This window comes from Mirounga angustirostris, unplaced genomic scaffold (genome assembly GCF_029215605.1).
Source record: "Mirounga angustirostris isolate CCGP_5_RB_7025 unplaced genomic scaffold, mMirAng1.0.hap1 SCAF_4, whole genome shotgun sequence".
Classification (NCBI taxonomy): domain Eukaryota; kingdom Metazoa; phylum Chordata; class Mammalia; order Carnivora; family Phocidae; genus Mirounga; species Mirounga angustirostris.
Window position 1 is genome coordinate 136,837,505 of NW_026991712.1, and position 26,427 is coordinate 136,863,931.

Consider the following 26,427-nt stretch of genomic DNA (forward strand, 5'->3'; position numbering starts at 1 on the left):
TCTCTACTCTGGGTATTGCCCAGAGCTCAAAACTTGGCCTTCTGCATTATTCTGTCTTTATTCTAAACCTTTGCTTAGAGCTCAAATACAGGCTTCTAATATCATTGGGATGCTGAAGACCAACAAATCTATACTCCGATCTCTCATCTGTCTCCCTTTGCCACAGCCCCTGCCACCTGCTGGACATGCTGTTTTCCAAAGTTTTATCCCAACTCAAATCCAGTATTTCTAATCACATATTTTCCCAAACTGATTCCCATTCATGGTCTTGTACTGCCAAGTTAAAAAAAGAAAAATACTGTAAAGTTATCTTTAATTCATTTTCGTCTTTTACTTTAAAATAACCATTCCTGCCAATTTGCCTTTTAAGTCTTAACTTACTATCTGTGGCAGTGATTCCTTGTAGCTATGGAGGACCCTCTCCTCAAAAAGACCACACTGGTACACAACATTCTTCATACAGCTTTGCATAGGATTTCCAGGGACCACCCCCAACCCGCCAACCAAAAAGGTATGGATCTCTACACTTCACTTCTAAAATCTGGTTTTTCTGATGAGGCTCTTTCTTTTCTTTTCTTTTTTTTTAAAGATTTTATTTATTTATTCGAGTGAGAGAGAATAAGAGATAGCGCGAGAGGGAAGAGGGTCAGAGGGAGAAGCAGACTCCCTGCTGAGCAGGGAGCCCAATGTGGGACTCGATCCCGGGACTCCACGATCATGACCCGAGCCGAAGGCATTCGCTTAACCAACTGAGCCACCCAGGCGCCCGAGGCTCTTTCTTGAGAGTTTCAGAACCACTTTCCAAGTACTTTCCAGATAGCTGTTATTTCAAACTCTGGATGTTCAAAACACAATGTGCCATCTCCCCACCCCAAATGGCAACTTTTTCTCGCTCCTTTTATTAATGACTGGTAACACCATCCCCCAATTAATTAAAACAGTAATTTGAGCATTATTGATTTCTTTCTCTTCAAACCCCACACATCTACATGGTAATTACGGTGGCCTGACATCATTGGTTAAGGGTTTTAAACATAGCTTCATTTGCCAGGGTGGTAAATGTATTTCTAACAGCTGGCCCACCATATACACTCAAGTCATTCCTGTATGAATATAAAACAAAGTGACTCATTCCTTTTCAGTTTGGTAGCCAATGCTCCAAATTATCAGTACCTCATGGTTGGTTTCCCTTAGTCACCTCAAATCTCTTGCCTCATTCCCAGTCCCTTTCCAGTTCTAACATCTCCCACCACCTGTGTCTTAAAATGGATTTAACTCTTCCCTCATCAGCCCCCTACAGAAACTCCAGTGGCCTTATCCTCATTCTTAAGTCTTTCTACTCCTGGGGCAGCTTTTCCAGGGTCAGTGGGACCTTTAGAAAGCCTGTGATAGCCAAATAGAAAATGAAAAGGTTGAAGAATACTGTTAAAGATTTTACACTCTCCCACCTCACCCCCAGTGCTGTTATTATTCCCTTCTCAACCTGCATGCCACTATGTGTAATTTTGTAAGGAGGCTGAGTAACTCACCCCTCTGTCCCCGCACCATAGTCATGCAGGTCCTGGAACCAAGCACGGCATTATCTATGTATCTCAGTGTTCCCTACAAATGTTAACATTCCCAAAGTGTGCCAAAAGATGAAGAAAACATTTGAAAGGCACTGCAAACACAAAAAGGCCCTCAAGAGTCTAAAAACAATGAATTTGCATCATGACATTTTACTGTCTGGGGAATTCAATGCCACCAACCTATAGTTAAAACTTAAATGATTATGGCCAATTACTTTCGGAAGAGAAAGTTGGCTTAGGGCCAGAGGAAGCAGCAGAAGGTGAGAAATGCTACCTCTGAGCAGTTGAAGGGCACAGAGTGTCGTCACCTCAGGAAGGAGTCCAATGGGGAAAAAAAAAATCAAGTCAGTAACGAAGCTGAAAGAAGATCCTGTGCACCTAGGAAAGGAAACCTCCGAGCAGAAGCTGAAAGCCAGGAGTAGAACCCAAAAATGAGTCAGAGGAAATGCAGCAAAAGGTCAGACCTTACGGAAGGAAGCAGAAGATGCCAAGCCAGCAGACGGCTGAGGGCTGAGATCAGGGATGAGTCAATTCAGCTGTTGTTGAGGCCAAAAGAAGGCTCTCTTTTGAGCAACCAAGAGGGTTAATAATTCTTTACTGAATTGAAATGGGCTACACTTAATTCTTCACTGAAACCTAAATAATTCAGTATCTTAGTCTGTGCAATAGTCCTGTTTTTTTGCTTGCTTAGCCTTACACTTCCCCCCTACTTTTCTCATTTGTCTCCTGACTGTTTTCTTTATGTCATTTTTTTATTTAATGTTAATGCAACAGCAGCTTTCAAGGTGTTCCAGGTCGACAAAACATTTTTTTCTAACTTAATTGAGATGTAAGTACATGTAATGATCTCATATTACAAAGGGAGAATCAAAACCATTTTATTATCGTAAATATTATGATTCTTTGTATTACTAGTAGTTACCATTTACCGAATTTTCTTTAACATTACATCATGTCCTCTGGTGGGTGACAGTTATTCCTCACAATATCCACAGGAGGAATTATTAGTTCCTAACAATGAGGAAACCAAAGCTAAAGGAGGTCAAAAATTGTCCCAGGATCCTAGAACTAATAAATGGCAAGGATGAGATTTAAACCTGCGATGTATCTGATTCCAAACTCTGTGCTCTTAATTACTACACTAAGCTAAATTTTATTTAAAGGATCCTTATTTAAATAGGACTCACATAAAATGGGTCATTTGTTTAATGAACATCTGTCAAAGCACTGTGATACTTACTTAATGTATTCTTCTAGGTGCCCCTGGGACAAAAGAAAAAGAACAATATGACAGAGCCCAAGACTTCCAGAAATCTGAAGTTAGGGCTGAGGACACAGTGATGAACTAAAACTAATATTAGTCCACAGCTATATGTAGGCCTTGAGTTTAAGTCATGGAGATACCACTGCCCAGCAACAGCACTCTGAGCAAGTTACTTCTCCTGTGTGAAGTGGGGGTCATGAGGGTGTGAGCCTTACACGGGGCTCTGAAGATAAGATGATATAACACAGACCACTGCTTCTCAACCTTAGGTGATTTCCTCCCCCCTCCCCACCCCAGAGGATATTTGGCAATGTCTAGAGGCATTTTTGATTGTCCCAACTGGCGAGAGCGGGGAAGAGTGCCATTGGAGGAGGCCAGGATGCTGCTAAACATCCTATAATGTACAGGACAAGCCCCATCCCCTCCCCAACAACAAGGAATGGTATGGTCCAAAATGTCAATAGTATTGAGGTAGAGAAACCCTAATGTAGTAACGACATGTAATAGACCCTCAATATTAGCTCTTATTACATTTACATGAAAAGGTGGTACTGTAATTAGCTCTTATTACATTTACATGAAAAGGTGGTATTGTATGTACTTAAGTTGCAAAAAAAATTAATTTAAAAAAAATTGTAAAAAAAATAAGAAGAATTTGGAAACATAACCCTTAAAGACAAAGACTTACAAGGCCATATATTAGGTAAGAGAATAGGCTTTTGGAGTCAGGTGGATCTAGTTTGAATCCCAGCCCTGTGTGATGTTGAGCAAATTACTCAGACTATGAATCTCTCAGTTTCCTCATCTTTAAAATAAAATGTACCTACTTTTCTTTTTTATTTTTCATGAAGATTAAATGAGATCATCTATGCACCTAGAATATAATAAAATTCTCAGTAAGTATTTTTAAAATTTTAGCATATCGAGTCTTATGCAGGACCTAGAAAAATATAGACTTGGAACTGGTAAAAAGAAAAGAAAAATCACCTCTTGTTATACAAACTTAAGTAAATTACTTAATCTGGCTGAGACTTACTGTTTTCATCTTCAAAATGAGTATAATAATACCTCTATCACAAGGGTATAGTAAGAATTAAATGAAAGAGCACTTTAAAGCATTGAATAAGGTGCTTGACACATGGAGAGTACTCAGTAAATACTAGTTACCTTCTCTCACAAAGACAAAAAATAAGGTTTGGGGGTACCTGGGTGGCTCAGTCCATTAAGCGTCTGCCTTCAGTTCAGGTCACGATCCCAGGGTTGTAGGATCCAGCCCCGTGTGGCGGGCTCCCTGCTCATCGGGGGGCCTACTTGTCCCTCTCCCTCTGACCCTCTCCCCCGCTTCCATTTGTGCTCTCTCTCTCAAACAAATACGTAAAATCTTAAAAAAAAAGAAAAGAAAAAACAAGGTTTTTATAAAGGTACTGAAGTTGAAAAATATAGTAAAAATTGCCTTTGCTAGAGCAGAAAATCTAGACTGAGGAGAATGGGAATACTCCGTCATTTATAAACACTTCACCTTGGAGGAGCCCTCTAATTGTATCTGAAAGGAAAGTTATATATGCATCTCTCTCACCACCCACCTGCTTTCGACAAGCATCCTTCTTTGGGCCTAGGAATGTCACTATGACTTATCGAGGCTGAAAGAAGAGTACAGCTCTTGGCTGCATTTGCTGGAAGAATAAAAATTGAATTCTTCAACTACAAATTTAACTGCATTTTATGAGCACCAAAAAGATCCACAGCAGTAACTATTCATAAATGAGCTAAGGGCAAGGCATGATGTATTAGAAGATATTTGCTATTCTGCCTCTAAAAAATGACCATTGATGAGGTTTATGACTGTCTCTGAAAATCACTGTCAGGCAGTAACACCTAAGATGAAATTAGTTATTCAGTTATTGACCACCAAGCCGAGGCAGATTATCTAAAAGTATAATAAATGCTATTTCAGAAAATATAGCTTAAATTTCAGTGAAAATAAGAAAATATCATAAACCATCCAACTCCAAGGTACTAATGTTAAGGCCTTTTTAAAATATCCTGTGCTATATGCTTAAGATAATTTTGCAACCAAATGAAGGCAGTGTTTAGGTATCATATACTCTAATATGTCAAGTATGAATGACGTGTCCATATATAAATGAAACACAAATATAACACATATAACATTGCTAATCTAAATGGCTTAATGACTGCATTTTCCATTGGAAATGACACATTTGCTGCCATTTGGTAAAGTTGATTATCTTATGGCAAGTCTATAGGGTGTCTTTGATGCAGTTTCTGAATTCATTTTCCATTTTTATATGCCAAATATCTACCCACATACCATACAACATGTTCAAAAACAATTTTACTTTCTGTTATAACCCATACATAGTCTAAAGGCCTGACCTATCAAAAAATGAGCTACTTCCTCCTTCCCTTTCTGGGAAAAAGAGAATAACAACAGAATACTGGAAGCATTCACCTAGTTCTGTATCCCTCTAAACATAAAGCAGCCACAACGAAAAAGGTTCTAGCTTGTATCAACTACAGGACACATGTAGAAACCAGAAATGCAACCTTTTGAATTTTGCCTGCATCCATTTCCAATGTCATTCAATGCTATTCACTTTCTTAAAATAAGACATTTGTCAAGTCTCACCATACCAGTACTCCAAAAATGTCAGAGGTCTTCCACTGCCCTTAAGATAAAGAACATGCTCCTTAAACTCCCATTCAAGACACACTCAAAGTTCACAGTGTGTCCTCCACCCACCTTGCAAACACGTCTTCCCCTCTCTCTCTACTATGTGGACAATTGTTTCAACCACTGCCTAACTCTACCTTATGCTGTTTGCCTTCAAACGTTTGTGTTCTTCCACCTGCTCAATGAACACTCCCTTTGCTTTCCACTGAGAGTCCAAAGCCCCCACTTATACCTCCCCTATTTATTGCCCCAAGGCCACCTGGTCTATAGGACTAGATGAGGATCATACAGTTTGGAGGGTTGTGTTCCCACAGACACCATGATCAAAGTACCCAAACTGTGCTACCTGAAGAGCATCCAGCCACTTAGGGAAGGCAATGAATAGGATCTCTGTGAAGGTGAAAGCGTTTACGACAGAGTTCCCTAGACCTTCCAAGACTCCAGAGGAGTAACTACTCATTCCCTGCCAAATACCTTCTACTAACATCCAACAAAAAGCTGCTCCAGCTGCCCTGCTCACACCCACCCTACTTGGGAAGGCTCCTTCTCTCTCACAGGAAACCATAGCACATTAAAAAGTTCTTCAGGCTCCCTAGTAATCAAAGAGAACAAATCGAAAACAACAAAGAAGTCATTTTCCTCCTCACATCCACAAAAGACCAATAAAACCCAGAATCAGAGGGATGTGAGGAAATGATCACTCTGGTGCATAGTTGGTAGAACTGTAAATTTGGTTTAACCTTTCTGAAAGGCAATTTGGTGGCATAAAGCCTTCGAAATGTATATATTCCCTAACTCAACAAATTACAGACATTTATATGAAGATGTTTACTAAAGCACTGTTTAAACGTAAAAACTAAAATGGAAGCAATTTAATGTTCATCATTGGAGAAAGGATTTATTAATAGAATACTATGCAGCCATTCATAAAAATACTAGAAATCTATATTTTTCCCTCAATTCTGGCCAAATATATCCAGTTATAGAATAGCATTTACACTACGAATGTGAATCTATACAGAGGGACAGACGGAAAAATATTTTCTACTGCTTTTAGGCATGGCTCCCTGACACTCTTGCAAAAGACAGCCTGAACATAAACGTGATGCTTTCTATGTTTTGATTACCTCCAAGTTCAGGTGACTCTCCTGGCACATGTGCTAATATTAGAGGTAAAGGCTCCCCAGGGATTCTTACCATTTCATCTTGAGAAAATTCAAGTTCTTCCTTACCTTACAAATAGGCACACAGGAGAAGAGTAAGAGAATGTATCTCTCTATCTGTACTAATAGAAATTGTAAAACAGGGGCATCTGGGTGGCTCAGTTGGTTAAGCAACTGCCTTCAGCTCAGGTCATGATCGAGTCCCACATCGGGCTTCCTGCTCCTTGGGGAGTCTGTTTCTCCCTCTGACCCTCCCCTCTCTCATGCTTTCTCTCTCTCTCTCTCATGCTTTCTCTCTCTCTCTCTCAAATAAATATCTTTTTAAAAATTAAAAAAAAAAGAAATTATAAAACAATATGTAAGATGTGAAAACTGGATTTAAAAAGATTCATCCAGATGGTTCAACATGTAAATATCATGCACATTTTCCACAGTATTATAGCTGAAATCAGATACATCTCACAATTGGTAGTATCTTACCATTGTTCTTAGTGAGGCAGTGGTTGTCATGACCTGCACATTCATGAAAACTTGCAGAATGAGTATTAGTTTGGTTGGAAGAAAACCCAAGAAATAATAATGGAACACTCTTAACATCTAGAAATCCTATGTTTGTGAGGAAGGGATAGGAGCAGTGGAGAATCAAGCAATCAGGATGCATATTAAATTGATATTATCTTATAATAGCCATTGGCTAGGTGACAGTCATGACATGGTTATATAAAAAACATTCTGTTGACACTTCCTTATATGAATGAAAAAATAGTGCCAGGATCAAAGAGTCTTAGATGAAATATTGTAAATCCTTTCACTTGGTTTTCTTGGTTTCTCTTTCTGGAACTTCAATTACCATATTTCATCTAACCTAATATGCTTTCTATTGTAAAATATACGATATTTTATGTATCACTGAGAAAAATATACTTACAATAAAACTATGAAAAATATTTTATTATCACTTAGAATATTAATTTTATTCTGATGGAAAGAATATGTTTAGATGTAATTAAACTATATCATACATTACTGTGAATGCACAAAAAAGAATACCTACCAAAATAAGTTGGGTAAGTTATTCTGAAAACCTACTCATATTCAAAATTTATCTCTTCTGAATCCCTTTTTTTAAAGATTTATTTTCTTATTTTAAAGAGAAAGGGAGAGAGAGTGTGCATGAGTGGGGGGAGGGGCAGAGGGAGGGAATCTTCAAGGAGACTCCCCACTGATTGTAGAACTGGACATGGGCCTTTATCTCATGATCCATGACCCATGAGATCATGACCTGAGCCAAAACCAAGAGCCACTGGACACTTAACCGACTGAGCCACTCAGGCGCCCCATCTTCTGAATCCCTTTTGAACTCCAAGTCATTACTGTCTGTATTCATCCATGCATGCATCATCACTTCATGTGCCAGCAAGAGTGTTGGCCCTGAAAAGATGCTTAGCGATCAGGGGTGCCTGGGTGGCTCAGTCGTTAAGCATCTGCCTTCAGCTCAGGTCATGATCCCAGGGTCCTGGGATCAAGTCCCACATCGGGCTCCCTGCTCGGCGGGAAGCCTGCTTCTCCCTCTCCTGCTCTCCCTGCGTGTGTTCCTGCTCTCGCTATCTCTCTCTGTCAAAACCTTAAAAAAAAAGATGCTTAGTGATCATGTAAAGTGAACCTGTTTTGTGATTCCTGCTACAGGAATATTAAAAATTAATAATACAAGAATAATTCTTAGAACTGAAGGACAAGGATCCAGAAAGAAAAGACCCACTGAGTTCCCAACCCAATTAATTAGAAATAACCTACACCACAGCACATCATCTGACTTTAGGAAGCAGAGCAGCATGCGACCCCACTCACCTGGAAGAGCAGGTCACCCCTCCCAGCTCACCTGAAACAGTTCAGTAGTGTGACATGAAGGAGAAATATATTTCTGTTGTGTTTGAAAGATTATAGATTTGAGGGCTACTTGTTACCTCAGCCCACAGTGACCCTAATTTACATGGGAAAGAAAGATACCAAAATTACAGCAGTAAGCAAATGTATGCACAGCTTGAGGATGCATGTGGCTAGTAAAAGGATGAAATGTATAGACTGTCTGATTAAACTAAATATATTAAGAAAATATTTACAATTTAGATGCAGCATTTGTGGATGAAATAGTGAGAGGCACTTTAAAAACTCTGAAAAATAAAATAAATAAAACAGCTATGAAATAGGACGGAAATAAAAATACTTATAAGGAAATGTAATCATAGTACACCAAAGGATTCAGCTGTGAGTAACAGTTACAGTCTCAGCAATTTGAAAATTAAATTGAGGAAGCAAAGTAGGTGAGTGTGTGTGCGTGTCAGAATCCATAGCAGGAAACAGTTATGGAAAGAAAAAAACTAAAAAGCAAGAAATAGCAGCATAAGCATCTTGTTTGCACAAAATGGAGGTACATGAAGAAACAATAAACTGAAAGTAATGCTTCTAGAAAGTAGAAATCAGAGATGAGGAAGGATGCAAGAGGACTGCTACTCTTAGATGACATATCAAACTGTAAATGTGCAGTCTGATAAATTTGCAAACATTTATTGCTTTCTTGAATGAACATGAATATCAAATTTGTTCACTTTCGGCTGAATTGTAACTTCTCAGAATGATAACACTAGTTATCTCACATTTAGTTGGAAGCTCTAATTGGCTGCCTTATATGCTTCTGGTTACTTTAAAAAGACATAATTATAGAAATAGTTTGGTGGACAAAATCTTTCAAAATAAAGAAGCCAGAAGGAAGAAAATATAAATGGCTGTGAAACTATGACTTGGTCCAATCCCCTCATTTTCCAGAAGAGGGAAGTGAAAGCTTTCTGGGAACCTGCCACCTTCTTCAACGAAAGTAAACTCCAAGCTTTTAAGGTGTGCAGTGGAGGAAGAGTCTCCATTTCAAAAATGATAGCTGGACCTCTAGCAGTATTTGGCAGCCCCAGCTTCTCAATCCCCACCATAATCTCCAAAATGTCTCTCAGGAATTTCCTACTCTCCAGGGATTGCTCCTACTGCTACTACCACACTGGATGGGGCTAGACGGAGGGAAGTCTTCCCCCTACAGCTCCTACGGAAATTTGACCTTCCTCTTTGTTTTCAAAAGACAGCTAAAACAATTAAACAAGACTTTCCAAAGACCTGAGGAAAGAGAGAGAAATCTGGATAATCGGATTTACAAAATATGGCACACTGTCCTTAACTGGCCCCTTTGTTCCATTTTAGCTACCGTCTCCTTAGCATAAACCACCAATGAGCTAATCACCTCATAAACCACCTAAGCATTATCTTCAACAAATCACCCAAGAGAATAAGGCACAGAGAGAAGCAAAGCTTCCCTCCTCGGGCTCACTTCCAGCTTTCATGGGCCAGTTTCATGGCTGATTACCCATGACCATAAGACTGACTCCAAGGAGAGGCAGTACTTTTCCCGCACAGATGTGACTTTCCCCTATGACCTCAACTGATCAACTAAGCACCTTAAGTCTAGAATGCACGAAGGCGAGAGAGATGCTTTCAAGGATGTTGCTCTGCGCAAAGCAACTGAATAACTTTCCCAGTTACACAGATTAATTAGTGGCAAACCTGAGACATGAACCTTGCCCCCCGGCTCGAAGTTAAAGGTTCTTATCACCATAGAATGTGATTCACTTTTCCTGGTGACCAGCATATAGAAAGCATGGCAGTGACATTAGAAATAAGGAACAGCTTCCTGTCCCAAATTATCTTTCAAGGAATATCCTTGGCTAAGAGGACAACAAAAACCTTTACTGAAGATACTATAAAAATCCCTTTTGAAGATTTTCATGAGTTGAGCAGAACCTCATTATTTTCAAGATAGAGCCACCGGAAGTTCAATTCTAAGTTTTAATCAGAGTTCACATTTTAATCAGAGCTTTCCCATTTCCCTAACCACTTAAGAGACCCAAAGGACTTTTTATATTTGTGTAAAATCTATTACTATATTGCAATACTCAATCACCTCTTTTTGAAACTCTTTCTGTACATTCTCTTCCCCTTACATGGAGGTTTACCTTTGATATTTTGATGCAAGAATGTAAGAATGTTTTGTTACATTGCTCTCCTTTGGAAAAAACTGACATTGAGGATCATACTAAAAATGCCTAGTTAGGATACTCACTTTGGGAAATGCTCACCCATCATCTTATTTACACATTAATAATACTATTTATAGAATTTATATAACACCTCCTTTCAGAGCAAAAAAATGCACTTCACATCCATTATTTCATTTACCTTTGTACTATCCCTCTGAAGTGTGGTGACAACAGTTGCCTCACCCTATTTTAATGGAAAAAATTTAACAGAGAAGATCCATTATCCTTCTTGATGTGGATAAACAGCTTCTAAGTAGAGTGCCTACATCAATTGGAGAATAAACCTTCAATTACAGGATATTTCTGTCAATATCCTGAATGAGAACAGCAAAGCAGAAATGCTGGAATTCAGCCAATTTTATTCTTTTTAAAATAAATAATCTGCTCTTGGGTATTATTCATTTTTATCATTAAAATTTTTAGGACAAAAAATAGCCCAAAACATATAAATGCAAATTAAAACAAAAAATAAACCATAGTATGTCATGAATGACTGCACTAGTATGTAATACTGTCACTGTCTGATTTCTTAGAATTTCACACTTTGATATGTCATTATTCGTTATAGAAAAAAATTGACTTTTTGCCCAGTTTAATACCAATGACCATCAAGATATACTTTGAGTTTTATATGACAGTTATCTTGACACAAAGTAGCAACTGATACAAAAATTTTAAATGACTGTAACTTAACAAGTATTTAAGGCAATAATAATTAATAACTGTTTCTAAAATGTTAAAATTTAAGAGATCTCCAGAGTATGCATTTATGAGATAACACTACAAACAGGATTTTTATTTATTTTTTATTTTTTTTTTAAGGTTTTATTTATTTGCGAGAGAGAGAATGAGAGAGAGCATGAGAGGGAGGAGGGTCAGAGGGAGAAGCAGACTCCCTGCTGAGCAGGGAGCCCGATGTGGGACTTGATCCCGGGACTCCAGGATCATGACCTGAGCCGAAGGCAGTCGCTTAACCAACTGAGCCACCCAGGCACCCCAAACAGGATTTTTAAAGCTGGGAATTAGTCTTCATAAAATGACAGTGATGGTTGGCTACCCAATACCCATTCTCCCCTTCTTTCTTAATATAACAGAATCCTGATGTTTGGAGAAGTACCAATTTTCCCTTAGTTTTTTAACCAAGATTAAATGTACATTTATTCTTAACATGTGGAACATATATAGATTTTATACTGAATAAATGGTATTCATTTAGCCAGAGGAAAAGGAGGAATTAAAAAGTTTTTTTCTTTTTTTTTTAAACTACATTTTCTTGAAATATAAATGTGAATTTTCGACACTGAAAAATCTTAGAACTTGTGTTTCCTCCTTTTAGTTGTATTTCTTTCTTTTTTTGTCTGTACTGGTAACTGTTTTCTAAATCAGTCCATATACAACCATTTCCATACCTTGATTCATGATGCAAACTGTGACCTCCCAAAATAGAGCATGACTTTATACATACAGAAACGTGTACATCACCTTCTTTTTTTTTGTCTTCTGTTTTTATTTTTTGTATTTTTTCTTTTTTTATGGAAAAAAAACCCAACCACCTCTACTTCTTAGACTTCCCTGTAGTTAGGGAGGGCCGTTGACATGGTTCTGGTCAATAACATATTAGTAGAAGTCACCAGATGCATGTTCCTGGGAGCTATCACTTTCCTTATAAACAAGAACTGATGGCTGGTGTGTGCCTTGCCTTTTGTCCAGCCCCTTCCTGCCTGTGGTCCAGATGCCATTCCTGGATGTTCATTAACTGTCTTTCCACCAAGAAAATGAAAGCCACGCCCCAATGCCAGTAGAGCCAAGAGCAAGAAGGAGCCTAAATCCTTGATAACCTACTTGTGCGGTGGCCCCAGTCTTGTACCGGCTCCTTCCAGATTATCTATTGCATGTAAACAAACTAACAAACAAACACACACAAAAAAAACCCTTACTTATAGTACTGCATGTCAAATTTTCAGTTACTCTCAAATGAATGCAATTCTAACTAAAAAAAACCAACACAAATATATCCTAATTGAATTCCTCTTTTTCTCTCATTATGTGACTTATATGCAAAAAATTAATTCCCTGCACTTAAACCAAATGGGGAGTGTGCAAATGCTGTGTCACACACACAAAAATTATCTCCCATCTTCTATATCCACATACTGCTAATGGCCATCCTTCTTTAATCTTTAAAGTCCTTCTTTTAAAGTATTTCAGTCATATGAAAGTGTGAGGTCAGAAGGAATCTGCTGGAAACAAACTTAAACAGTAAAGCAGGCAACCTACTCCACTATACATATTTGTCTATAAACCAAATGAGGAAAACATTTTTTTCAAGGCTCATTGGTATTCTTCAGCTGTATTCCCATCTTACCAAAGATTACAGCAAAGTGGGAGGTGTGACTCACAGAAATAGTTTTCTTCATATAAATTTCACCCATTGAATAAAATTTGAAATATTCTTTAAGCAATATAAAACAGAGACTGTCTTATGCCATTCTTCATGCTATGAACAATAAAATAAAAATTTTTACAAATTATCCAAAATTCATACCCAAGCTTCCTCAGAATGAGAATATTTGTACGAACTAGCCCAAATTTTGCAGCCCAACATCAGTAATTACAAAGGTCTATAAACACTAATTTTATCCTTCAAAAATGCAAAATGCAAAGTCATAATAATTACTTTACATATTCAGTTGGGAATGTGTTTGGCTTGGGGTAACAGAAAACCTAATAAATACTGGAAGAAAGAGAGGTTTTATTTTTTCTTATGGAATAGTAAGACTGGAGGTAGGCAGTGCAGAGCTGATAGATTTACTCTAAGATATCATCAAGGATCCAAGCTACATCTATTTTTCTGCTTCATCGTCCTAAGTGTCTGGTTTTATTTCTCATGCTTGCAAGATGGTGCTCACCTCAAAGCAAGGCATCCATGCTCTACCGAGAAAGAAGGGATAAGAGTCAAGGGCAAGAACCTTCTCCTTAAGAAGCTTTCCCTTTCGTTAAAGAAGGAAAGCATTCCCCAGGAATCGCCACCCAATCTTTGTAATATGGGCCACTCTCAGTTTCAAGGGAGGCTGAAAAGTTGAATGATTTGCCTTCCAACGTGTATAGCACAGGAAGATAAAAGAGAAAAGGGGAAAATGATGCTGAATGAGCAATGTACAGTATCACTGCATCTCCAGATCAATTAAATCTAGTGTCATCCACATTGGGGTCATCACTGCTGCCATGGTCGCCATTGGCATTAAAGTGTTTATTCCCCAAATTGCGCTGTATTGTACCCATATAGTTAGGTAGTCCTAACCCAACCACAATCTCCCTGACTAATGCAAATTTCTGACCATATCAAGGTTTTATAATAATTTCAAACTTAAAAATTAGTTCCCTTGGGCACCTGGGTGGCTCAGTTGGTTAAGCAACTGCCTTCCGCTCAGGTCATGATCCTGGAGTCCCGGGATCGAGTCCCGCATCGGGCTCCCTGCTCGGCAGGGAGTCGGCTTCTCCCTCTGATCCTCCCCCTCTCATGCTCTCTGTCTCCCATTCTCTCTCTCAGATAAATAAATAAAAAATCTTAAAAAAAAAAAAAAATTAGTTCCCTAAAAAAAAAAAAAATTAGTTCCCTAAAGAGTTTTCTTATAGATTATGACTAATTCTTAATTACAGAGGCCTATCAAAAAATTCCCCTAATGTGTCAAATAACAACTACTAAAATTTCACTAAATCATAATGCTGGAAAGACTCTTAGAGATGACCATAATACAGTGTCTTAATAATAATACAATGTCTTAATTTATACCTTAAGGCTTACACAGAGGATGTCACTTACATTAGCGGCACAACAAAAAGGCACTTGGAACTTGTGATTCCCAGCCCTCAATTATTCAATTACTAAAGAGTAACCCTGAAAACAAAAGTCTTTTCAATATTTTAAAATATATAAAAGCACTAAAAAATAAAAACTATCATTGTGTTATTTCTTTGTGTACAAACTTCCTGTTTTTCTGCACTGAGGTTTTTCACCCTAGTATACAGCATGGCACTTCAAATCAATTCAGAGTCTTATTTCTCATCCGGGGCCCTGTACTAGTTACAGAGAAGTATATAGGAGCTTCCTTTAAGTATATAAATAAACAGATTCCTTAAAAGTAATTTAAGCTTAACAATTTCACAAATGCTGGCCTCACTCACTCACTGAATGCTATTGATAGCATAGAATGCTAACATTCTATGCTCTTAAATTATTTTGATCCATTCTCTAAGAAAAACATGGATGTGGTTTTCTTCTCCCCCTTGAAAAGTACCCAGTAAATGCATCAAATGGCACTAAACGCTTTCTTCTTTTAACCCCTAACATTTCATGTGGGTGAAATTTGGTTTAAATGACTACCAGAACAGCCCTACTAGAGCAAAGGAGAATTATCTCCAAAGGGCAACGTTTCTCCATACAGTAAGAGGGACAGCAGACGGGAGCAGATGAAGGATCTTTCCAAGGAATCTTGAGGTATGTGCATTTGTGTGTAGGAGGAGAAAGCAAGTATTGTGGGCTGAGTTGCCTGTTTGTATTTCCCACAGTCTGTTTTAACACCTGCTGGTCCTGTTATATCCTTCTCACCTACCGGCTCTCTAGAACCTGCAGGAAAACAAATTCCTCACCACACCAATGCCCTGTGCCCAGGACAACTGCCAGGATCCACAAGCTCTGAAGGGTAAGTCTGACTATAAAATGAGGCATTATCCCTATGTCTTTTCCCCAGCAAAGATCATCCACAGATATCACATGGTTCAAGACAAAAAAAAAACCCAAAAAACAGTATCTAGTGGTCTTCCCCAGCAGTTCACAAACTCTCAATACCACATGCCAATTTTTGAGTGTGTGTTCATTTTTCTGGATAGTCAGTCCATATGTCCATCGGATTTTCAAACACGCCTATTTTTTTAAAGAGTACCATTATGCCATCCCAACTTATTTAGTGTTTTTTCTCCTCATTAGTAAAGGGAATGAGAAATCATGTTTCAATATATAATTTTACTTTCCTTCTAAAGTCTTCTAAGTCTTCTAAAAAAGAAAGTGATTTTGATTTCTTAAAGAAAACAAAATTAGGAAATACTAAGAATTCAAAATAAATAAGCCGCCATTATGGAACTGAAGGAACTTAGGTTCCCTTATTTTCAAGGTATCGGTGTCCTTAAATATAAAACAATACAGCTGAAATAGGTTATCTCTAAGTTCACTTTCAGTTCTGAAAATGCCAGTATTCTATGAGTCAGCACTATGGTATAAACTAGGACAGCCAAAGACAGAATCTTTGTATCTTTTCCTTAATCCACTTTAAATATCACCAAGTTGCTTGTGCAAATAATGTCATTTGTTTTCTCTACGGTTTAAAGTATCCATCTGATAAAGGACTTTTTTTTAGTATTTCCCAGAGGTGGCAAAAGAAAAAAGGTACTAATATTTTTCATATGCGATAAAACAACTTGGAGAAAAATGTTCAATAGAGAAAATATCACATACATAGATTTTTGTCTTAGATCCCACTGACAGCATTGACTTAACATTTAATTATCCAATTACAGTAATATTAATTAACCTAATTTGAATTTAAGTAAATTTAAGGGGAGGCTTAGTCTATGTCTCTCTCACAAACACATAATACAGGAAAACACAGTCAAATGAGTATTTTCAACTATATTACGTGGCTAATGAGTCAGCCTGGTATTTTTTAAAAGGCATATACTTCTGGTCCACACAAGATGGCAGGCACTCACCTCTCCCAGCCTCTCTCTACTTAGCACAACTATAAACACTGGATTTAACATAAGAAGCAATCAAAGGAGGACTCCAAACACTGAAAAGAGGAGGTGGGCTGGCTAGTCACCCCAGACCACAGAAACAACAGAGCCTTAGGACTCCCGATCCCACCGCAGGTTACCTGGGCCCAGAGTCTCCCAACCCCAACTTGGCAGTGGATGATAGAGGTGGGCTCATTCCTCCCCTGCATCTAACTGGGGGTCCAGCCAACACCACCAGATGGCCTCAGAGCCTGGCAGGGGGAATCCCGCCACAACAAGCTCCTGGCTGGGGAGTGCTTTTTATCCCTGCAGGCCAAAAAATCCCTTCCCTTACCTAGAGGCACCAGCAGGCCTGGCGTGAGGAGGCTCCTTCCACCCCCCTCCAGTGGTATCAGCAGGGTTCAGTGGGAGCCCAGAATCACCTGACAAACCAAACAGACTAAAACAGCCAGTAAAGCCCCTGGAAATCAAATTGTCATTGAAACCAAAGCCCACAAATGTAATCCAGGATCTGTGTGCTAAACCTAAACAGGTTGACTGCTAAAATGAAGATGTAAACAAGACCTGAGTCTCCTAACATGCTAGCCAACATGTCCAGGATATATCACAACGTGAATGAGAAAAGTCAATCAACTGACACCAACACTAAAGTGAATCAGATATTATAGGTATCTGGTAAGAATTTTAAACCATCCACTATAAAAATACTTCAACAAGCAAAGTCAGATTCTCTGGAAATATATGAAAAAAATACAGAAAATCTCAACAAAGATGTATAAGTTCTTAAAAAACAAAATGGCAATGGCAATTATAGAACAAAACATAAAACAACCAAAATAAAAACACTAAATGACTCTATAGTAGAGGTGACAGAGGATAGAATCAGTGACCTTGAGAATAGCTCAATAGAATTTATCAAATCTGAAGAACAGAAAGAAAGTAAACAGAAAAAAAAAAGAATGAAGAGAACCTCAGAGTCCTGTGGGACAATAAGAAAAGATCCAACATTCATATCATTAGAGAACCAGAAGGAAATGAGAAAGACAGTGGAGCTGAAAGAATATTTTTTAAAAATGCCAGTAAACTTCCCAAATTTGGTGAAAGACAAAAGCATATCGATTTAAGAAGCTAATCAAACCCCAAAGAGAACAAACCCAAAGAAATCCATGCCAAGACACATCATTACTAAACTTCTAAATACTAAAGATAAAGAAAATAATAATAAAACCAGCCCGAGAGAAAGAGCTCACTGCCTTTACTGGGGCATCAATTCAAATGACAATGATTTTCTCATCAGAAACCATAGAAGCCTGAAGGAGGGGCACATTTTTCAAGTGCTGAAAGAAAAAAACCGTCAACCACAAATTCCTTCCCAGTATCAGTTCCCTAAATCATTTCATATTCAGTGATTGAAACAAAAAAATGTAACAGTGTTTTATATTCAAAACAACAGCATTTAAAATGAAGTGAGTGTAAAAAGACATAAATATATATAGTAAGAGCCAACATGACCACTAAGAAAACTCTACAAAGAGATACACTCAAAAACACTATAAATAAATCAAAATAGAATCCTGTAAAAAGTTCAAGTAACTCACAGGATGGCAAGAAAAGAGAAATAAAGGAAGAAGAAACAAACAGAAAATACAGTAAAATGGCAGACAAACTCTAACATAACACAGAAAACTGAATCACTCATATTTTGCTGGTAGGAATGTAAAATGGTACACCCACTCTGAAAAATAATTTGGCAATTTCTTATCCAACTACATAGGACTCAACAATCACACCCTTGGGCATTTATCCCAGAGAAATGAAAACTTACATTCACACAAAACCCATACACAAATGTGCATAGCAGCCTTAAGTCATAATAGCCCCAAACTGGAAACGGCGCAAATGTCCTTCCATGGATGAGTGGAATATTACGCAGCAATAAAAAGGAACAATGGCTGATAACACACAACTTGGATGCATCTCTGGGGAATTACAGTGATTGAGAAAAGAAACTATCTTCAAGGCCATATTATCTATGATTCCATTATTTTTCTTATTTTGTTTTTTGAAGTGACAAAATTATAGAGATGGAGAACAGATTAGTGGTTGTTAGGGGTTAGACATGGGGCCAGGGAGTGAGAGGGAGGCAGAGGTAGCTCTAAAAGGGGCAGCATAAGGGATCCTTGTGGTGATGGGAAAGTTCTGTATCTTGACGGTGGTACAGGAACCTACACGTATGATAAAATTACACAGAACTAAGACACACACTGAAATGAGTATAACACTGGTGAAATCTGAGTAAGATCTATAGATTCTGTTAATGTCAATTTCCTGGTTGTGTGATTGTATCATGGTTTTTCAAAATGTTACTCTTGAGAAAAACGGAGTGACAGGTACACAGGATCTCTCTGTATATTTCCTACAACTGCGTGTCAATCTATAACCAGCTCAAATTTTTAAAACTAATTTTTAAAATGGAGTGAAAGTTGTGGGGAAGCAGGTTTTTCTCGTAGTCTCAAAGTAAGGAAGACAAAACAGGAGAAAGTTGGTAGGAATCACCTTCCAAGCAGTCTCACTCAGTAATGGGACAAACAGACATTCCTACTGTGATGCAACAGGAAGTACACATCACCCAAGTGGGAGTGTTCTTGCCAAAAATGGTTAATCTGAACTTCACCAAGGGAGTAAACCACTAGACAAATCCAGACTGTGAGACACTCTGTAAGACATCTTCCTTGGACTCAACACAAATGTTAATGTTACAGGAAAGAAAGAGAGAAAGAGAGAGAGGAAGAGAGGAAGAAGGGGGGGGAGGGAGAAATAGAAAGAAAAGCTAGTATAACTAAGTTTTTAAAAATAATGTGACAAAATGAATAAAAAATAAAAATAGTGTGAAAAGATTGTGGGGGGAAAAAAGAAAATGATTGAAGAGTCAATTCTCAACATGCATACAGTCACAGATGGATGTCTTATTCTACTGGCCGACTGAGTGAGTATGGATCAAACTCCCTTCTGCTACAAACACATAGATACTTCAGTTTTTAAAAGACCAGGATAATTGAATAGGTTAAATAGTTAAGCTTGAAGAGAGGAAAAAAGAAGAAGAAAGGTAATCTGCAGATAACAGAACAGAAAGGAAACAAATATCAGAAAAGCAGGCACGTACATTGGCACCACAGCAATCCTAAGTGATACAGAGCTTAGACACGGGCATTAATGCCAAGAGGCTGAAGATGTCATGTGTGTCCAGGGACAAGCAACTTGGTTTGGGGCCCATGAAAGGAAGGTAACTAGAGCCAAGACCTTTGCTTAAAGAAGAACTCTGAAGAAGTTGACCCCTTAGTTTAAGGACTAGAAGACTGGCCGAGGAAGTAGCAAGAAAATTTTTCTTTCCCTGGAGCTCTGGATAGAAGGAAGAGTATTCTTTGGATTAAATCCCTAAACCACCCCCCCCACACACACACAGCTTGAATCTAGATCACCTGCATGGCACAGGAATCTCACACCAGGAAATTAATGTAAAAGCTGATCCTCTGGATGTTCACTAGACTTAATGTGGTGATCATTCTGCAATATATACAAGTATTGAATCGTTATGTTGTATACCTGAATATACAATGTTATATGTCAATTACACTTCAACAAATGTTTTTTTAAAGCTGACCCTGGACCAGCAAAACCCCTGAGCTATTCTACGAAGATAAACACAATATCTCTCCTGGCTGAAGATGAGCTCATAATCCCAGTAACAAACCACATGAGGAAAAAATCCGTTTATAGTGGATATGTGGTTTTAGAAGAACCAGCAGAAGAATTTCAAGTAAGAGAACAATCTGAGGCTATAAAATAGTACAGGTGTAACTATTAAGGAGATAAAGTAAGGACAAAATTCCTAATAAAATGATAGAAAACCTAGGGGAAAAACAGGTAGATATGAAAAGGTATCAATTAGCACTTCTAGAAAAGAAACAATAAATCATAGCTCAGTGAGCTACAACTTAAATAAAAGATAAGGCATAAATATGAAGAATTGGTTAGCTGGAAAACAGTCCCAAAGAATTACCCCAATGACTCTTAAAAATATTTTCTAACTGAAAAAATACATATATACAGAGGTAATAGACATGAGGAATAAAACAAGAAGGTCCAACATATATCTAATAAGAATTACAGAGGAAAGAAAAGAGAGAATTGAGGCAAGATAATATATGAAGAATTACAGAGGAAAGAATAGAGAGAATTGAGGCAAGATAACATATAATGAGACATGCCACAAATGTGTAATAATTCAAGAAATTTAAGAATCACCTGATTAGATCATAGGAAGACCCAAGGAGAAAAAGTTAAAACAAACCCACATCTGGGCATACCATAATAAAACTGCAGAACACCAAAGACAAAGAGGAATCTTAAAAGCAGCCAAGAAACAATCTCTGATTATTAACAACAGAGGCTGGAAGACAATATCTTCAAAGTGGAAAGAAAAATGATTGTCAGGGCACCTGGGTGGCTCAGTCACTAAGTGCCTGCCTTTGGCTCAGGTCATGATCCAGGGTCCTGGGATCAAGCCCTGCATTGAGCCCCATTTTGGGCTCCCTGCTCGGCGGGAAGCCAGCTTCTCCCTCTCACTCTCCCTGCTTGTGTTCTCACTCTCGCTGTGTCTCTCTCTGTCAAATAAATAAATTTTTTAAAATCTTCAAAAAAAAAGAAAAAGAATTGTCAACTTAGAATTCTGCTCCCAAATAATCTATTATTCAAGTGTTAGGATAAAATACGGTTTCAAACAAACAAACAAAATAGATGAAGAGATATTTATCATTTGCATATGCTTGCCAAAGAACTACTTCCATAAGAAGCAATTTTAATCCAGAAGGAAGGAAAGGGATGCAAGAAACTCTAGTGAGCACAGAAAATATGGATACGTTTAAATAAACATTGACTATGAAAACAATCCAACAACAAAAAACTTAATTACATAAAATGACACAGTGCATGTGAAAAATGTGGTGGAACTATTATGCCACAAAATATTATGAAATACAGAGTATGATCAGAATTATAACTTAATAAGGCCCTTATACTATGCAAAAAGTGAGTAGATATTTTGATTCATTTCATCTCAAAATCTGAATGTTAAAAACAAAACATGCCTACTAAAGGAACAGAAATGGGATATATAATGTTGAAATCATTAGATGGAAAAGAGACTAAAGACACTGCAGATCCAATAAAAGGAAAGAATGAGAAAAGGAGGTACAGAAGGACAGCAGATATATAGAAATGTTTCCAATGAGAAGTGGCACTACATTTTAAAAGATAAAAGATTAAAACTGGCAAAATGAATGCGCATGGAGATGTTGTTACAGGCTGGCTTCCCCAAGGAAGCCCACTCAGAGACAAGTTGGGTATACAATTTTATTAAGGACCGCCTTGCTATCAACATCTAAGAATGGGGAAAGAAGCAGAAATGGGAAATGTCAAGCTGCAATGCAAATCCCGTAGGGAGTTCCAGAGCTAGAACGGTCCTTCAGAGTTGTCTGGAGTTGAGCTGAGATGACCAGGCCTTTATACTCCCACATGGATCAGCCACTGGGTGTGAGCTGCCCGGGGAAAAAGACATGACCTTGGACAAAGATGCTTTCTACAACTCAAGCAATCCCCTTTAAGGACCCTTGCAGACTATCTGTTGACAGCACTCTCAGAAGCTGGGGCAACAAGCTCTTCCTTCAAGAGGGATTTGGCACATCAATGTCTGCCATATCACCATAAGGTGACCCCAAAAACCAGTGCTCTAAGAAACCCATATGTCATGTAACCAACAACAACCTCACACCTTCTACAAACTCTGCTCCTCAGATCTTTCTGGAAGGAGCAATGAATTTTTATGCCATAATAATGAAAGGTAAATCCAAATTACTAACCCCTAAATCTTTCTAACTGAAGACTACATCATGTACCTCTTGCTCCCTAACCAAAGTCAGCCAAATAAGATATTAAGAGCAACATGGGACTCTTTATTCCTTCATAATTTTAAATCTTCAGTTTATAAACCAAAATGAAAATGTCATTTCTGTGTCTAATATTTTTATGAAACATGAATCCTTACTTGTGCATACCATCATTATTAAATACCTATCTCCAGACAGGTAAAGGACACCAAGATCAGAAAACTATATATGATTGATTTCTTATTCCTCAAACCAGAACCAATGCTATTCAAAAGAAATTAGCAGGCCCAAGTACCCCCTAGAGAAATTTAAGATAATTCATCTTTGCAAAATATGTCAAATTAGAAATTAAAGCAGATTGAGTGGAAAAAACTATATAAGTAGACAAAATGCAAAATTGTTTAGCTCACAATCATAATAAGGAATATAGAGAGATGATACATATATAGATAGCTTCAATGTGTCAATCATGCCATTACAACAATTCCAGTCTAACAATTTTACTTATTTTTTGTAGTTGGCATGCTGTTGTTTAAAAAGAAAAAGAACAGAAACAGCCAGCAAACATGTTACTAGCCAAGTCCTGTAAGTATTGATTGGAAGAGTTGATCAAACCACTTTGATGCCTAAGACACGTGTTGATAGTAAGGGTTTCTCTGTTGGGATACCAGAAGGTAAATGAAGTGCCCTCAGAAGGAAGTGCAGCTGAATTTTCTTCTACCTGAAGTGAAATCATTTGCCTTATCTATCTTCTTGTCAATTCATGTACAGATATATTCCAGACTCCTACCTATACCTCAGGCCTAGGTAAAAACACTTTGAAGTCCCCAAATTGTTTTTGTTTTTATGAAAATTATTGGCATAACAACCAGCTTTTAGTAAAAGGAAAGAGGGGTACATTGATGATCCACTAAAAAAACCCAGCATCAATACTTTTTCTTTTAATTTAATGTGACTTTTATTCTTACACTGTAGCCCAAGGCTTTCAAATAGCTGGGAATCTCTGAATTTAAAAGATGGATGTATTCAAAGAACAGTTATAGCTCATACAGATCTAAGAAACAGAATGCATAGATTTACCATTGCTGTTTAATAGCACCATGTACATGTGATGTAAACATAATGTAAATGTAATATAATTTTAGGTGAGAGTCTCAAAGTATTTCTTAAAAATTACACCAGGCCTGTGTGTATATTATATATGTATATTACACTATATATAATACATTATATGTTATTTATATACAAATATTTTCACCTTTAAAATGAACCGCAACGTAATTAAGAGCTATTCCTCTGTGCTCTCTTCTTTATACTTGCTTTAAATCTATTGACTACAGTGGGTTTGTATTTTGTTTGAAGTACGGCACATGGGGGGGGGGGGTCTGTGAAAAAGGGCAGGAAGGAAGCAAAAGAGGTACGTGGAAAAGGAGGGATAGCAGGAAGGAAAGGGAGGAGAACCCGAGACACACACACACCTACACACACACGTAGCTCACAAAGGGCCAGGCCTTGAATACATCCCAGCACCCCTCCCCAACCCCTCCCCAAACATGAGACAGGGCTTCCCAAAAGTTCCTGGCAGAGCCTTCCTTGTGCTGTGGCTTAGGTGCGTCCCACTTGGTGCCCCAGACACTGGGACGCACAGGACCTTCCTGGGGACGCAGCCCCAGCAAACTCTTGGTACTTCAGGCTCCCTCCCGCGCCCGCCGCCCGCAGTCAATCACTGGGCACCGCGCGCCAGTCCACCCACTCCTAGGCGAATCCTTCTGCCTCTCTCCATCCTCCCTTAGCTCTCTTCCCCTGCCCAGCGGTTTGCCAAGAGGTTCAAAGGCGGAGGCAGAGGAAGAGAAGGAGGGAGCGAAGAGGAAGGGCCGGTTGGCGGATTTCCTACAAGGGGCACCAACGACGCCGTCAAGGCGACCACTCTGGCGCGGCCCCATACCCTCTTCGCCCCCCATCGGCCCACAGCACCCCACACTCTCCATTTCGGCTTCGCTGTTTGAAGTAAGGCAAGGAGGAAAATAAACCCGCAGCCTCCTGGGCAGCCCTTACCTCAGGCTGCCCTCGCGGAAGCCGCCCTCCTCCTGGCCGGGCCACCGCTGGTGCACCGCCGCGGCCCCGCCCGGCTCAGCTCGTCCGTGCAGTGCGCTCCCCGGGGCACCGGAGCCGGCGGGGGACGTTCGCGCGCCGCTCGCGTGCAGCCCAGCGGGCGACTAGGAGCCCGCAGCCACCGAGGCGGGGCCGGGAGCCCCGGAAAGGGGCGCACGAGCCGGGGGCGGCTGCAGAGCGCGCGCGCGGACCCGCCAGCCACCCGGCGTGGAACACCCCGGCCGGGGCGGTGCAGACGGCCGCGAAGCGCCCAAGCTTCCGTCTCCTCCTCTGCCCCCCAAACCCCCTCTCTGTACCCCACTAACACACACCCCCCTCCAGGAGACAGCTTGCCGGTGGCACTTGTTCTGCCGCGCTGCGCTCTTCCGCCCGGTGCGGGGAATAACAATGTGATCGCATTGCACGGACTAGATGCTAGTAGTAGGTTGTAACTGCTGAGGCCACCACCTGTCAATTCTAGGAGCAAGACGCAAGGTCCCCAGCGGGCTGGCCTTTCCCCGATTCCCTACCCGCTTCTTTTCCTCCCTCACCTACCTCGCCGACCTCCCGCAGTACTCTGCTGCACGATACTAAGGGAGTTTTGCAAAATAACCCTCACTCCCAGCCAGGAGCTCACGGCATCTCCCTTCCCACCAGAGCTGAAGGATTACGCACAGCCCTGCGTGCCTATCCAAAGCCGGATGCCGAAGATCCCGGTTTGAACCCCACACTCGCCGGCCCCCCCGCCCCCATTCATAATCCCAGCGGCCGTCTGCCACTACACACCCTCCCCCTGCCGCCCGCACTCGCTGCGATTCGCCGTCCCTGGAACGTGTCAGTCACTCTCTCTTCATCTGCCATGAATACAGTACTAGAAGCTCCGCAGCCACGGGTTGCACAAAAGGGGTCGGGGAGCGGAGCACTCGGAGCTTGCGGCGGGGGGGCGGGGGGGGGAGTCGCGGGGGAGGCAAGAGAGCAAGCGGGGCAAATTACATGGAAGGAGCCGGTGTGAGGGTGAGAACCCGCTGCTCTCCTGTTGCACAAAGGAGCTCCAGAGTGGATAAACACGGCGCTACTGAACCAGTGGGGCAGCTCACCTCCAAGAAGGCGCTCTGCCAAGGCACCCTAGGAGTGGGCCCCACAACTTGGGCACTTGTAATGACCTAGCAACAGGCACCCGGGAGCTTGACTACCCCAGCTTGACACAGCACAGTGGGGTGGGGGTCTGCCCCTCGGGGGGAGGGAGGGGGGTAGGGGGAGCCAGATGTGGGAAAACACAGGTTTCCTTTTCCCCAGTTGTCCAGCTCTTTCAGTCAGAGAAAAAAAGAACTTTGGCGAGGAAAAGAGACAGAGATGCAGTAACTTTGCGTATGGAACTATTACAACTAGCTAGAAATCAGGAAGACTTTAATGGATAAAATTGGCCTATTTCCCAATTTATTCCAATAAACATTATGGCACACCCATTTTGCACGGAGCGCAATACACTGTGCCAGATGCTGGCATACAGACATGATCAGAGCCACAGTCTCTGCACCCAGGAAGCTCACCGCCTAGCGGGAGAAACTACTATGAAAGCCCAAAACGGACAAAACAAGTACACGGAAGCACATACCAATTACACTAGGGGAAGCAATTTTCTCTAGTTGGAATGGAAATGGGTCAGGGGCTTTGATCCCTTCTGAACTGTATAAGAAAAGGCAAATAGGAGCTTGCCAAAGAAGTGACAGTAACCTTCTGTTATTCACCCATTAACCCAACCAGCTTCACATACC

At 39.8% G+C, this 26,427-nt stretch overlaps 1 protein-coding gene across 1 annotated transcript in view; it reads right to left on the minus strand.

The window, feature by feature from the left end:
• The window catches only part of LOC123859516 (3',5'-cyclic-AMP phosphodiesterase 4B-like), a 258,595-nt gene extending 233,874 nt beyond the window's left edge, over positions 1-24,721 (minus strand). Inside the window, exon 1 of the mRNA XM_045897476.2 lies at positions 24,617-24,721. The gene's annotated coding sequence lies outside the window, so the exon portion shown is untranslated. The remainder of the gene's footprint in view (positions 1-24,616) is intronic.
• Between the last annotated feature and the right edge of the window lie 1,706 nt (positions 24,722-26,427).